Below are 12,376 nucleotides of genomic sequence, written 5' to 3'. Positions count from 1 at the left end.
GTTACCCAATACATCAGGTTCTGTCTGGTAGAAACTTTACTCTCTGACTATACTTTGAATTACTCCAATCATTTCAATTAATTTACCTCGCTTGGAAATTATTTCAAATAATTATCTTGTCTTAGAGTAAAAATTTTTTTTGATATCTATTGAAATTTAATTCTAGCCAGTTTGCACTTACGGGGCACAATTCACTCCCATCTCCCATGATGAGTTTGGTCTGCGTCACTTATTCAGGAGGGAGGGTAGCAAGTAGGAACTCTGCCACTTTCCCACATCCACCCTAACAAAGTCCATAGAATAAAGACATGTGGATACCCTCCTGGCTCAGAACCACGAACCCAGCAGCAGGTGAGGGGCTTGCCACATGGTGGGGATAACAAGGAAATCCCTTCTGAGTTACCCGTGAGCATTCAAAGGAATTCTTCATTCAGAGGTGTTCCATATCCAACTGAGGTACCTGGCATCGGGAAAGGAGGGGTGTGCCACTGAGTGTAATGCCCTTCCCCCCCAGTCCTTGCTGCCTTTATAAATGCCCCCGTCCCTGGTCCCACCCACTACTACAACCATCTGTATCCTGTGACCTGGGACTCAGTGACAATCTGAGGACTTAGTGGGTGCCCTACTGGCAGGAAACAGCTGGTGTCACTGCTGCTCGATACAGCTGCCAACCTTTCTCAGTGGGTGGGACTTCCACCCCCAGATCTTTGATCCCAGGGAAGGCTCATAACTGTTGAGTTAAGTAAATTAGCAGACTTTCCCTAAAGGTGGCAATGTCTGGCTCTTACCAACTCTTGCTACCAGATGATACGACCTTCACTTTCATTAAACCTGACCCCTGACTCTGATCCAACTTTTTCTGATGCATTTAAAGAAACATTTCATGCATTAGATACTTCAGGGAAGTCCCAATTAATGATAGTCTTTCTCTGGACCTAGCTTTTCAATGTTCCAATACCCCGCTCCTCAAAAATTCATTCTCTTTATATATCAGATTGCCCTCTCAGTCTTAATTCAGTAGAATATTATTACTTCTTTAACTTTATTGCTAGCATGGCATACAGGAAATAATTAAAATGCAGAGGATTAGAAGAGAGTAATTAATAGGGAATTACAGATGATGGAAAAATAATAGAAGTGAGTACGGTAATCAAGGATGTAATATCTGTTCTTTAGCACAATGGATTTTTGATGCCCACATTAAATGTCAATTATTCTGAAGTAATTGCTACAGCATTACTAAGGGGTAATTCACATTTAGATGCAGCGAAAGAGCAGGCAGTAATACCGTTTGTAATACCCAATTGTATTTCTAAGATTTAGACAACCACAACCCCTTCAGCACAGTTTGACCCATTCTCTATTGGCATTAGTAATGGTCTGAAACAAAATCATTTATTCACCTTCATGGTTTCAGAAATGGTGTTTGTCAGAGGAGCAAAAAATAAAGCGGGAGATTAGAGAGGTCTCCGGAGCAAGCAGATGGATTTCAGAAAATGTTCATAGAAGGATACCAGCAATAAACGAAAATAACTTAATTGAAGGTAATGAATTTAACCCTTGTAGATAAATACTGTCATAACACTACAGTGTTAATTTTACAGCGTTCCTATTTAAACAATAATTACAGCTCCAGTTATATTTCCAGAAAAGTCATGGTATCCTTATTTGAGTTCTCTTGCAGAATAACAAGGATATTTTTTCAACCACTGCTGACTTTTTAAGCAATCTGAAATCCTTCTATCTTGAAGCATGTCTGGTTCATGTCATGGCTGTCGGCATAGTTTTGTTTTAAGTCTGTCCACTGACACAACTTGACTACACCCCCGCCTCAGCTCATCTTCCGCCAAAACCGTCACTTGTCACCTTTAAATTTGATTACACCAAAGCACTTCCTTGCTGGTATTCTACATTCTACTGTCCAAAAACTGGGGTCATCCAGACTTCTGTTGCACATATCCTTACTCACACCAAATTCTGTTCACCTTTCATCCTGCGCTTGCTGACCTACACTTACTTTCAATCAAACAAAGCCTGAACTTAAAGAAACCTCATCCTTGTTTTCAAAGTGCACCTGGCCTCATACCTTCGTATCTCCCTGGTGGTCCCCAGTTCCATTACCCTTTGAGATTTCTGTATCCTTTTAATTCTGTAAGTGCCACAACAATGACTTTAAAAAAAGGCACCCGAACATTACCCATATTGCTCAAAGATTGATGGCTGACCCTTCAGCTGTCAACCCAAACTCTGGAATCTCTTCCCTCAACCTCTATGTCTCTCTACATGTATTTTCTCCTTTAGCACATTCGTTAAAATTTATCTCTTTGTCTGAGCTTTTGGTTATCGGTCATGAGCTGTCATTATGTGGCTTCGGTCCAATTTTGCTCCAAAATCCTCCTGTGAAGTGCCTTGGAATGATTATTGCATTACAGGCACTATACAAATGCAATTCGTTGCTGACCATGACCTTTATTTTCATCACTTTCCATTTTCATCCCTCAACCTAGAAAAAGCTTTCAGATTGATCATTTGTAGAATTTATAAGTTTCCATTGAGGAACATTGTAAATAGAAACATTCCTATTATTCAAAATGCACCACAAAATTTTTTGTAACAAGCTGGTTCAGTGTTCCACTGCAATTTATTGAGTATGGTGTTTGGAGGATAAGAGAGCTGGAATAGTTTTGGTCAAGTATTTCGGGCTCCCAGGGCTGAAGCCATAACACAAAACTGGGATTGCTGGTGTGAGTAGAGGCAATATCACTCTGATTTAGTAACGACTGTTCTTGGGCTGCATTTAAATGATAGAAGAGAATATTGGAGACCTTTACGGTCACTTTTATCAATGCACACTGCTGGCAGGAAGTGTTGCCTGCCAGCCTCATGTTTTAAGAGTTCACTGCAGTATTTCCTACAACTCTCCATCCAGCATCTGTAAGTTTTAGACCCTTTACAATTACCTCCTACAATCCATGCTCCACTCGAACTGCGAGTACTTAATGCAGATCCTGGATGAAAAAATTTGAACTCACAATATTGAAATTTCTAAATTCTGGAAGTGACACAACAAAGACTAAATAAAGGCACCCAAACATTATTCATATAAAGTGTTCATTTTTGAAAGTTATCATTTGCCATCAGTAAGGAGATTTTTAATTTTATCGCTTGAAAGAAACAGCAAACTGCTTTTTCTTGTCTTTAAAGCAATACTTTGGTGAGCAGGGCAGCTGAACAGTTCACAATCTCATCATTTTAAAACTACTGCAGTTTTGCCAGCACGCAAGTTGTGTACTTCCAGATACTTAATCTGCCTTATGAAGGTCGAAGTAAAAAAAATACTTGCGAGAAACTGAGCCATGCAGTCTATGTAGTGCATGTGAAGGACATGGGACTTTTACAGGAAATTAAGAAGATGGACTATTAAACCTTGGATTGCTCAAAAAGCAGAACTTGGTTAAAATATATTAACAACAAAGAAAGTATGCAGAACTGTTAGTGTTTTGAAGGTATTTGGGAAGATTGACCAAGTTCAAAGGTATTTTTAATTATTTGGAAGGTTAAATGGGGCAATATGGACTTTTGTAGAAACATGATGCAAGTTTAAAGATAAAGCAGCTGCAGTGCTCAGCCTTGAAAGTCCGTCGTAAACATCAGATACTGCTTCTGCAGAATCAGCTGTTTGAACCATAGCAAAGTGAGACTGGACAGCTGGTTTTTCCATTAACCAGAGGTGTAAAAGCAGCCAATTTAAGACCAACCCACGACATAGCTTAGAAGGACGTCAAGGAAGTGAATGAAAAATTAACCCCTCAGTCTCCCAACGCAGGAGAAACTTCAACCATCCTGAGTTTTGAGTTGTACTTAAAAGGTTGTAAGCATATCTAGCTAACTGATTGCTCTACAGAACAAAGAGAGAGTTAAAAAATACCCAACGTCAAGTTGATGTACTGATCTGTGTGATGTTAGCAATTCTCAACCGGGGAGGTAACTGGGGGAAGGAGGTTTTCGGTTCACATTAGCATCCCACATTCAGGAAAGAATCAGACACGGTTCAATCACTATCTACCGATCTGCTATGGAAAATATTTGTGTGGATGCTGATTGATTTGGCCTGCTGCCATTCATTATCCAGACTCATTTGTGAAAACCGATAATACGTAAGGCTGTTGGCATTGTGAAAACATTAGTATTCGCCATTGTCTTCTGGATAGCAAAAGAGGACACAACCTCTTCAGTACCTTGGGGCTGAATCTGTTTTTTCAGCTGCATCCAAGTGGTTTTGAGATTTTTGAACGTTTTTTTCCAAAGAGAAATATTTTTCTCACCTTATTTTACCGAACTCACCGCATTAAATTACATACCCAGCCCCAATGGCATCTCTCACATCCAATTTCCACCCTATCTTACCACGTAACGTTCCCAAATTAACTTATACACTCAGTGGATATCTGCTGAAACACCAGCATCCATGCCATCTTTAAAGAGTGCTCAAAACCCGGATTAACATTAGCAATCCAAAGCTGCCCTGTTCGACAGGGATGTTTACACATGATGTCAGAGAAGGGGAAGCTGGCATCATAATTCTTGACAGGGATCTGGAGCTACTGCTCAAAGTGATGATGCAATGAAGAAGTGTGCAGGACAGTTTATTTCTCATCATGGGCCACAATGTATGCATATTTAAATTATTTCTCCTTTTGAGTTGTAAATAAAAATCCCACTTGCTTGTTTAAAATGTTTTTGGAAGAGCCTTATTCAGTTTAGTCTCAAGATGAAATGTAATAGATGTGGAGACCGAGCACAATAGGAAGATGCGAATGAAATATCAATAATTGATGCAAAGCAAAGAGAAGCATGGTGTGGGGGAAGAGAAGGGGAGAGTGAGGCAGATAGAAAAGCAAACTCAGGCAGAGAAAAAGACAAAGCCAGAAGAGTCATGGCAACAGAGAGGCTAAACGACATAAGTAGGCCTGCAAGACATTGAGGAGATAGCAATTAGAAAAGTAGATAGACAAAAAGAAACAACGAAAGATATTAAGCAATGAGAGTAATTACAACAAGGTAGTCAATGACACATGGAACAAGTACTGAGTTGAACCTTTGGCCATTTTTACTATAACCGAATGATTATATTTTGATCCCTGTAAGGATGGATTTTATACATAACTATGAGGGTGCAGGGAGGGGCTGCAAATGTCCAAACATAGCAGCTGCATGTGATTCTTTTAATTCCAGCAACTATAAATGAGCTGGTTTTATTTTTTGTCTCATATTTCCACATCTGCAGATTTGTGTTTCTCAGGCTGTAACTAACTGCCCGAGTCTCCACAATTCATATAATAAAATCAATTATGTACGAAAATAGATTGTCACAATGAAATCACTTCTACCATTAAAACTAATAAACATTAACCATCAACAGATTCAAAACTGCTTCCAAATACTGTCCTATTATTCTGGTCTCAGGTGTACATGAAATATGGAAGTTTACACTTCACCACTTTTGAAGTAAAAACAGAAAATGCTGGAAATACTTAGCAGGTTAGGCACTCAATCAATGCAGAAATAGATACAGATCCATGATATTTCATCAAAGCTGGGGAAAGATGGAGACACAATAGATTTTGTGCAAAGGGTAACCAGGACAAGGACAGAAGAAAGATTTGTGATAGATTGGAAGATAGGAGAGGTTGAATGACAGAAATGTTAGTTCTCCAGGGACAAAGGGAGTGGTGATGGAGCAAGAAAAGAAACAAAGGATCTATTGAGAGCAAATGAGCTGCTGTCTAAAAAAGAAAATTATAAAAGCAAAGGGAGGGAAACAAAATGGATCAAGAGTTTACAGTCTGAAATTGTTGAAATCCATGTTGAATCCAGAAGGCTGTTAGATGCATAATCGAAATTTGAGATTCTGTTCTGAAACCTATGTTGAACTTCATTGGAACAGTGCAGTAGATTGAGGACAGAGGTGACAACGTGAGTGCAAGAGTCATGCATTAGGACAGAATGGAGATGTCCCACAAAGAGATCACTTTAATCTGCTAAAACAAGGTGCAGGGCTGGATGAACACAGCAGGCCAAGCAGCATCATAGGAGCAGAGAGGCTGACGTTTCGGGCCTAGACCCTTCATCAGAAAAGGGGGAGGGGAAGGGGGTTCCGAAATAAATAGGGAGAGAGTGGGAGGCGGATAGCAGAGGGATAGAGGAGAGGATAGGTGGAGAGGAAACAAACAGGTCGAAGAGGCGGGGATGGAGCCAGTAAAGGTGAGTGTAGGTAGGGAGTTAGGAAGGGGATAGGTCAGTCCAGGGAGGACGGACAGGTCAAGGGGGCGGGATGAGGTTGGTCGGTAGGAGATGGAGGTGCGGCTTGAGGTGGGAGGAGGGGATAGGTGGGAGGAAGAACAGGTTAGGGAGGCAGGGACGAGCTGGACTGGTTTTGGGATGCGGTAGGGGGAGGGGAGATTTTGAAACTTGTGAAATCCACATTGATACCATTGGGCTGCAGGGTTCCCAAGCGGAATATGAGTTGCTGTTCCTGCAACCTTCGGGTGGCATCGTTGTGGCACTGCAGGAGGCCCAGGATGGACATGTCGTCTGAGGAATGGGAGGGGGAGTTGAAATGGTTCGCGACTGGGAGGTGCAGTTGTTTATTGCGAACCGAGCGTAGCTTTCAGGTTCCCCTATCTAGGGGACATCACATAGCAAGCAGCAAATATAGTAGACTAGATTGAAAGAAGTGCAAGTAAATTGCTGTTTCCCCTGGAAGGAGTGTTCGTGACCTTGGAAGGAAAGGAGAGAGGAAGTAAAAGGGAAAGTATTACATATCTTGCATTTGCACTGGAGAGGTGCAATAGGGTGTAGATGGTGCTTAAGGAGTGGACCAGAATATCAGGGAGGGAATGATGCCTCTGGAATGCTAAGAAGGAATGGGAAGATGTGATTGGTGGTACATCACACTGGAGATAGCCCTAGTGGTGGGAAATTGTTGAGTATAGAGGCTGTTAGGGTGGAAAGTAAGGAGAAGGGAAACCCTATTGTGGTTCTGGGAAGAGTTGAAAACAAAAGTTTAGGAAATGAAGACAGTGAAAGGCCCTGTCAATCATGATGGAGTGGAGAATAGAACTCCTTGGTTGAGGAAATTAGAAGATGTCTCAGAGACAATATTGTGGAAGATTGCATCCTAAGAACAGTAGTGATAGAAACAGAAAAAGCATTGTGTGAGAAAGTGTAGTTAAGATGGCTGTGGGAGTCAGTGAGTTAATAATGAATATTAGTGGCTAGCTTATAAGTAGGAACAGGGCCGGAGAAGTTGGGGAGGGAAGTGTCAGAGAAAAACCATGTGAAGATGGGATACATGTGGAATTTGGAGACAATGTTGATGAAATCTTCCCATTCTAGACAATAACTTGATATGGCACCATTCAGGCACCAATGTACTGGAAAAAAAGAGAGTTGAGTAAGATGCATAAACAAAAAATGTTTGTTGTATCCTACAAAAAGATATGCATAGCTACAACCTATACAAATACCCATAACAACAACTTTTATTTGGAGGAAATGAGTGGCATTGAAGGAATTGTTGTTCAGAATGAAGAAAGGCTTAGTCAAGGGGAGGATGGGACTGTTTGAGCCTCATTCAAGGAAGAAGCAGACAGCCATCCTAGTGTGGGTTGGAGGTGCAGAGATATTGGACATCCATGTTGAAGAGGGGACAGGGGTATGAAATTGGAAACTTTTAAAGTGACACTTCAGAAGTGTCACACATATAGGTAGGAAGAGTCTGCGCAAGGGCTGATAAAAAGTAGTCAAGTTAGAAAGAATTCAGTTCATTGGGCCAGGTCAAACTTAACCAATAGGTCTACCAGGGCAGTCCTGTTTCTGGATTTTGGCAAGGAGGTAGAAGTGAGCTGTCCAAGACTGGGGAACCATGAGATGAGAAACTGTGGAGGGAAGATGAGAGTCCAGGTGGAGGGAAAACACTGGAGAGGTGAAAGAGTTCATTAGGGAGGGCTGGAGTCCTGCCTAAAGGAGAATACAATGTCATGCTCAAACATTCACGAAGATGAGGGCATAAGAGCATAAAGTAATGAAGCTGAATTCTTTGCTAAGGACAGATGGTTCATCAGAGAGGGGAAAGTTAGTGAACATCTGAAATAAAGGGGAAAAGTTTTTTCTTATAGGTGAGACAAAGGATGAAATGAAACTAGGAACCAGGATAGCTCTAAGATAGAGTGAGTTGGTGTTGCTGAAGAGAAGAGTACACATGTGGCAGCACATGGCACTGATTATGGATCTTAAGAAACAGAGAGAATAACTGTCCAAGGAATGTTGAATATCTGGGCGATGCCTATAATTATGGGTGGATCCAAAACACAAAGGGTGAAATTTCAGTTGAAATTATATGGAATAAGTTAGATCTGAATACGGTTACACCAAGGAAGAAAATGGGGCCGTGAAAGCAGATTTTGGTGGATACTTGAGCTAACACAAGGAAGGAATCTCTTTTGGGGTGTAGTTGTGATTTACCTTCCAGTACCTTGTACAAAGGTTGTTCTTCAGAAATAATCCCCTACCTTCCATGTGCCTGTTTGTGCTGTGGAAGGCATCACAACTAAACCTGAAGTAAAATAGAAGTGCTAGAAATACTCTGGAAGTCAGGCAGCATCTGCGGATGGAGGAAGAACTCAGGAAAAAGAAATACTCAGAACTCAATGGGAAGTCAGCAACCCGAAACTATCCTTCTCTACTTGCAGAGTATTCCAAGTCATAAGTCACACAAGTTACATAAGTTACAGCCCAACAGGTTTATTTGAAATCAGAAGCTTTTGGAGCTCTGCTCTTTTGTCAGGTAAACACGTTAACATTCTTACTTACTTCAAACTTCTGATTACAACTTTTGTGAACACCCAACAAAGGAACAGTGCTCCAAAAGCTTCTCATTTCAAATAAACCTGTTGGGTTATAACCTGGTCAGAGATAGCAAGAACTGCAGATGCTGGAGTCAGAGATAACACAGTGTGAAGCTGGAGGAACACAGCAGGCCAGGCAGCATCAGGGGAGCAGGAAAGTTGACATTTTGGGTGGGGACCCTTCTTCAGAAAGGGCTATAACCAGGTTTTGTGTGACTTCTGACTTTGTCCACCCTAGTCCAACACCAGCACCTCCACATCATGCTGATTATTCCAGCATTTTCTGTTTTGACGTCAGATTTCCAGCATCTGCAAAATTTCACTTTTGTACAACCAAACCTCACCCAACATGCATTTTCCAGCAGAAGTTACAGTCCTCTACAATGGCAATAGACCTTGAGGAGGGTGTGCTGAAGCAAACTGCAACGCAATAACAAGGTGTAGAGCTGGATGAACACAGCAGGCCAAGCAGCATCAGAGGAGCAGGAAGGCTGATGTTTCGGGTCTAGAATCTCTGTTTCATCTAATAGCAGTCAGCTCATCACACATAAGGGGTATTTTAGAGTTTCGTGTTAACATTCTTACCTACTTCAAACTTCTAATTACAACTTTTGTCTCTGCTGTAATTGTCAGTTCCAACAGCATTGCAGACAGTTGTGTTTAATAATAATTACAGGCTGAAATCCAGACATAACACTTACATTACAGAACCATCCTTGACTAGCTCCATTGTCACATCAGCAAGAATGTTTTTATTCACCCCATCAATCAGAATGACACTGTTTCCTCACTATTCTCAAATCTCTTGTCAGTAGGAGCACCAGGCAGAACTGCATGGTGTAAACCTCATTGTTATTCAATTACAGCCATTTATGATAATAGGTTCAATGATGGGACAGGAAATACCAACTTCTCTATCAGAGGAACAAAGTGCAGACTTCTTATTGACTGCAACCCAGTGTTTCCACCTCCTCCCCCACTCCCGACTGGAAGTCAATTTTGTGGGTTTCCTGCAAAGACAGAGGTCAAAAATATCCTCAGCAGAATATAAGTTTGCAAATTAAGTTGTATTGCAGCAAAAATGCTCATTCGAAACAACTTCCAGACAGTTGGCCAGCTGTTTAATACTTATTTAGCCAAACTTTTCTTGGGATTTCGACCATGTAGGAAAGGCGTCGAGACTGACTCTTAATATGTTGTGAGCAAAGTGCATGCTATTAATGAATGCCACCACTTGACTATTAGCAACTCCTTGTGTAAGGAAACAAGAACATTCTCAGCGGCTCTTCGGGTTAAAAACAATGTAACTGAGCTATCCATAGCAGCAAGTCCCGGGTCTGATTCCAGTGACTGACTCAGAAACACCAAACTATTACCATTGGCTCCCAACATCCTAGCCCACAGAGAGAGAAAGCGGGCACGGTTACAGCTTCTCGTCCTTAGCCGTTTGGAAAGTGTGCATATAAGGACAGGATTGATGCTTTTCACAGTCGAACAGCGTGCTAACACTCAGTGCCTATTGAACAGGCGACGACTGGTTGATTGAGAGAGGTTCGAAGGGACTGCTGAGCAGAGTGAACCCCTGATGGGGAAAAAAAACTCATCAGCTCGGCGAAAGGAGCACAGGAAATTGGAGGGGCTAATATACACTGGAAACAGTTGAATGCTTCCACTCAGATGCTGGTCTGTGTCGTACAAACTTCCACATTTCGGATATATTTTCTAATCTGCCTCTTACATCCTTACAGAAACCCGTGCACTTAAACCCGCATACAACGTGACTGATCCTGCTACAGTTCCTCAACTCCGTGGAGTTTTCTTTTAAAGATACAAACATACACAAAAAAACAACATATGGCACCTAACAGCCGTACTTACAATCAAATGTCAAGTCTCTAATTTCGCTCGGGCCCAGCAGTTTCCCCGGAGCAGCTTCTGTCCATGTACATTTATACTAATCATCCAAAAAAGTTCCTAAAGTGCTGTCACTTCTTCCAGTTTCTGTTACTCAATGAGACGCTGCGACTCAGAGAGAGAGAGGGAGAAAACTAAACCTGAAATTTCTCAAAATGGCACAGAGCCACTGTTGATTCCAGCGTGAAGCTGAACTGTAGAGAAGCAGGTCACTCTATTGCTGCAAACTGGAGAGAGAGTGAGCGAGAGGACATGTTAGACAGCTTTCCCACCGTCTGACGTGCTTCCAACCCCCAGCCTGTGCAAAGATAGATACTTGAAAATATTTAATGGCGGTCGCATTTATCTCCCTACAGGCAGAATGTCAAACAGTTCATTATCTCGAAGCTGTCCTCCTTTCCTGCTCACTCCAATGGGAACATGCAGCGTCTGTGTAAACAAACTCACACTCTCTGCTTAATGGAAAAGATCTATTATATAGTTCAGAGAAGATTAGTTTTTTTTATGTTAACCATCCACAACTTTGTTACAACGTCTGATTGCCTAATAAATTGCATCTAAGAGAAAGATGCCCTTATTTCTCAGCAAACAAAGCCAATAGATTTGGTCGGGGTGGGGGACGGGTGTGGGGCATTTATTGAAAGGGTTCGCTACTGTCAGAAATTTGAGAATATCTTATGGATTTTTTTTAGAAAAAAGAGACAAACACAGGGGTGGATTATGGGAAGCGAGCAGACTCTAAGCAAAAGTCATGTTAAAACTCCGAGAGATGCCAGATCAAGTGCAGAGCGATCAATAAAATCTGCATGTAACAATGGTCTGGAGCTAGCACAGTTCTGGAACAGGGCGAGGGTCAGAACAAAGGCTTTCCATCAGTACGGCTGGTTGATAGATTCACCAACAGGGAGACCAATGAACGTATATTTCCAAATAAGCTGCACCTCTTAAAATTCGATTCAAATTTAAATCAAAATACTTTAAAATAATTGAAATGGTTTATCAATAGAATGATTCATAGAATTGGTCTTGTATCTCTGTGAATAGTGTACAGGTATTTTAAAATCCACCTGATTCACTACTCTTCCTAATTTACCTTAATTCTCTCTACCTAGTTTCAGGTTTGGAGGTGACTTGTGTTACCGTCAGCTCCTTCAATCAGGCTTCCGACACCACAAAATAAGTCAAATGGAAACTGTCCCAGAAGCACTGATCAAGGAATAGAGGAATAACATTGATACATGGTGGCGATTTCTTCCATCAATGAAGGGGGAGAAAAGAATCATTTTGTAGACCTGTGTAGGGTGGTTTTTTGAAAGAGTTGCCGAAATAGCCCCACTCTCTTACTCTATCCCCATAGTGCTGCAATTTCCTCTTGAAGGTAGTTATTATATTTAGCAAAATACGAGGGGCAAAGTCTACACAACATTTCATCACAAAGGTAGGGTTTACAAAATGTCAGCATGAAGATAAAACAAGTGAAAGCACATAGAGTATTGGCCTTTATTACAAAGAGAGTGGTATGTAACAGGAGGGAGTCTTGCTACAAATGTAGG

General features: G+C 41.4%; 1 protein-coding gene across 1 annotated transcript in view; it reads right to left on the bottom strand.

Moving 5' to 3' along the window:
* The window catches only part of LOC109910961 (stonin-1), a 95,736-nt gene extending 84,514 nt beyond the window's left edge, over nt 1-11,222 (bottom strand). Inside the window, exon 1 of the mRNA XM_048600967.1 lies at nt 10,788-11,222. The gene's annotated coding sequence lies outside the window, so the exon portion shown is untranslated. The remainder of the gene's footprint in view (nt 1-10,787) is intronic.
* Nucleotides 11,223-12,376: the final 1,154 nt, after the last annotated feature.

Source organism: Rhincodon typus, chromosome 9 (genome assembly GCF_021869965.1).
Source record: "Rhincodon typus isolate 14 chromosome 9, sRhiTyp1.1, whole genome shotgun sequence".
Classification (NCBI taxonomy): domain Eukaryota; kingdom Metazoa; phylum Chordata; class Chondrichthyes; order Orectolobiformes; family Rhincodontidae; genus Rhincodon; species Rhincodon typus.
This window is presented reverse-complemented; position numbering and strand designations above follow the sequence as displayed.